The following is a 3,431-nucleotide window of genomic DNA, read 5'->3' as shown; positions in this document are numbered from 1 at the left end:
CGTGCCCCCCCCCCCAGGCCCCGCCACTCGCCCGTCTCCCCAGCCTGCTTCAACTTAGTTTAGAACCTGATCCAGGCCGCCGGGGCTCCCCCCAGCCCCGTTTGAGCCCCCTCCCTCCCTCCCTCCCGGTTTTTTTAACCGGTTTCCTCCCCGATGCAGAGGCAGCGGGCGAGCCGCGCCCGCAACGTGGGAGCCGATTTCTCCAAGAAGGGTTTGGGGAACTGAGCGGTGATCGCAATGGCCGGGGACCCGTGCCCGGCGCTCGCCTCTTGCGGGGCCAAGCCGCTGGCCCGGCCGCCGCGGCGCGTTCCCTGCGCTCCCCGCCTCCCCCTGGGAACTTTCTCTTCTGGAGTTAACTATTAACTGCTGGAAAGCAGGCAATTTTCTTCGGAATGCGAACTATTTCCTTTATTCCGCGGAGAGATGGAGTGATTGATTAATATGGAAATAGATATGGGATTCCGGGTCGGAGAGATGGGCACACAGCCGGGACAAGACGGATCCGAGGGTATTCGGGGGCACAGGGGAAGGAGATTCATGGATGCTCTCAGAGTTAGGAGCCCTTTTAATGCGTGTTTGGAGAGAAGGAGTTTATAATTGTGAGATATGCCGTTGAGCTTTCAATATGCAATTAAAAGATGTGCTGTACATCTTAAAGGAAGGGAAGGAGGGAGAGAGAGAACAATATACAGACATGATATTAGACTACTTGTAAACTCAGTTCCAGAGTATACACGTGCGGAAAATGTCCTGTGGATTTATAGGAAGAAAGCACAACATACTCCAAGCAGGTGCGTCCTGAATTGCTAGACTCAAACTGTGTATCAACCTGCGCAAAGATCTGGGTGTAGAGTTCTTGGTATGAGCAGAAAATACACGTGTACCTGTGCACACATATACGAAGATGTACACGCATGGGACACGTACCCGTGTTTCCTCTACATTGCACGGACAGGCAGAGCATAAAGAGAGCGAGTCGGTTTGTATTTCTAGATCCTGCCCGTTCCAGGTAGGCAGAAGGACAGGGACAGGGACAGGCAGGCGGTGTTTCTGTGTGCAAGGAGGGGGTGTTTAAATGTCTGCACACGAGTTTCCTGGCCTCAGGAATTGCCCCCAACTCTTTCTAGGAGCAGTCCAGGCAGTCGAGCCTCCCCGCCTCACCCCCAAGGGAAAAGCGGCATCCCTGAAACCCAAGAGAGGAAGGTGCCCAGTGCATCCCGGGACTTTTATCCCTCCGCTCATCCTTGTCTAATGAAATGGTACCTATTTGAAGTGAAATGAATGGCCCCCGCGCTCACACCACTGCACCGAGCAGCGCCCAGCCCCGCGCGGCACCTGCCAGTCGAGCCCGCCGCCTGCCTGAGCCCGCTCCTCGGCCGGGGCACGACGGGGTGGGGGCACCGCTATCCCGGCACTCGGGTTCGGGGCCCCGGTTCCCATGGGCGGGATGGGCACCTGCCCCTTCTCCGCCCGTCCCGCCCTGCCCTGCCTGGCTTGCTCTCTCTCTCTCTCCCCCCACCATTTCTTTCTCTTTTTTTCCTTTTCACCTCCCTGATTTTTCTCTCTTCCTCGCGCTGGTTTTTCCTCTTCTTCTCAGTCCTCCTTTTTTCTGCCCCCTTTCTGCCCTAGCCCCTGGCGCCCTTTCCCTAGGCTGTTGGCATCGTCCCCTTTCCCCCAATACACGCTTCCACCCTCACTGCCTGCCCCCCCATCGCTTGTGCCGGTGCCCGGACAATGATCGCGGTGTATGAAGTTCTAACTGGTTTGTGTCAGGCAGCTCTTTCTATGCAGCCTGGCGTGACGGATTAAACATCAACTAGTTAAATAAAAATTAATATCAACTGCCTCCTAACTTCTAATGTCATGTTGTTTATAACTAATGAACTGATTAGGGGATAAACACATCAGGAAGACATTTCTGCTTCCCTGCTCTTTCGAGAGAGATTTACAGAATTCAAAGGAAATCTCCCAGAGTCCTTCTTGGGCTACTTTTTCCTCTCAGACCAACACGGGGCAGGGACCGGTGTTCTCTGGGGTTTTGCGGGGCTGTGTTTCAGGGAAGCTAGGAAAGGGGGTGAGGATAAGACGGGATGATTTGAACCTCCCCCCGTAGAGGGAAGTGGGCAAGCAGCAGCTCTGTTTTGCTGAGACCAGGAGGATCCTGCCTGCGGCGGAGGGGGAGCGGGGCAGGTTCAGCAGACAATGCCAGCGCCTGTTTTAAAGTAAGCGGCTCTGATGGTGACCTGGGAAAATAATCACCCCCGCCGCTGCCGACATCTGATTGCCTCTCCTCGTAATATTTAAAAGGAAACTTTTCTGTTTTGTTGTGACGCTCTAATCAATGATTTTTAAGTGTCGTGAAGGAAAGGTCTCATTCCACCCTTCTATTTTTTCACAATGAAGCACTTGTCTCTTGCCTTCTTTCCCCTGGGGGTATATCTATATCTATATCTATATCTAGATATGTTGCTAATATTTGCCTAAGCACTGAGGAGTGGGGGACGACTCATTCTGGAGAAATCCCAAGCTTTTAAATACTGTTTGCCCAGCACCGTCGGCCCTGACAAGACAATAATAACAGGGGAAGCTTTTTAAAACCAATTTAGCAAATGCAGAAATGTAATTTTAATGAAGAATCGATAGCAGAATGGTTCATTTTTCCTGGGACTCCTTGTTGGAGCTGAGAGAGACTTTCAATCAATGGGGAGATGGAACGGAGAGAGAAAAAGAGAAAGAGAAAGAAAAATACTCTTTCGATGATGTCTTTAGCATTGAAGATTTGTCTGTCTGTCTTTCTTTCTTTCTTCTTTTTTTTTAATTTGTTACGTCTTAACAGGATTCCTAAGGGGTGACAGTGTGGACCAGGAAAAAAGACTTACAGACAGACAGACAGATAGATAGACAGACAGACAGACAGAGATTGATAGATGCCCACCACCAAGCGCAGACACGAGCCTAGAAGAGACTTTATAAAACTGTCTAACTGTCTTTAAAAGTATCGGAGACGAGCAGATCTGTAGAAGGGGAAGCCCTGGCAAAGCTGGTGACTCCGGGAGAGGGGTTAGCCCCCCACCGCCTTGCAGCTGTGCCCCCTCGGAGTTGTGTGTCGGCCAGATGTTGAGGTGGGCTGCATTGCTGCTTGGGAGCCCTCCTTCTTGTCCACCCCCTCCCTCCCTCCCTCCTCTTTTTGCAGGTCGGAAAATCGGCCTCGGACCAATCCGCATTCATTTCGCTTCTGCTAAACTCGCCCCCCCACAACACACACAGACCCTGCTCCAACTCCCCCCCCACACACACACACAACCCCTCCCTTCAAACTTCAAGGAAGTTCCTCCTCAGCCCTGCCTCATCTCCTGTCCCTTTCCTTGCCAGCCCCATCTCCCAGCACATTTTTATGGTAATAAGACAACAAATTAATCTGCTGTTGCAAC

At 52.1% G+C, this 3,431-nt stretch overlaps 2 long non-coding RNA genes across 7 annotated transcripts in view; one reads left to right on the top strand and one right to left on the bottom strand.

Annotated features, from left to right (window-relative positions):
* Nucleotides 1-1,514, top strand: part of LOC109287424 — a 6,283-nt gene extending 4,769 nt beyond the window's left edge. For all 3 annotated transcript variants that reach the window (XR_002094862.1, XR_002094861.1, XR_002094860.1), the window contains one exon: nucleotides 1,128-1,514. This is a non-coding gene — a long non-coding RNA (uncharacterized LOC109287424). The remainder of the gene's footprint in view (nucleotides 1-1,127) is intronic.
* The window catches only part of LOC109287421, a 39,081-nt gene that overhangs the window by 25,277 nt on the left and 10,373 nt on the right, over nucleotides 1-3,431 (bottom strand). The window lies entirely within an intron of this gene.

The sequence above is a fragment of the Gavialis gangeticus genome, unplaced genomic scaffold (genome assembly GCF_001723915.1).
Source record: "Gavialis gangeticus isolate Ggan-Ray unplaced genomic scaffold, GavGan_comp1, whole genome shotgun sequence".
Taxonomy (NCBI): domain Eukaryota; kingdom Metazoa; phylum Chordata; order Crocodylia; family Gavialidae; genus Gavialis; species Gavialis gangeticus.
The sequence above is the reverse complement of the archived record's forward strand: the minus strand, read 5'-3'. Positions and strand labels throughout refer to the sequence as shown.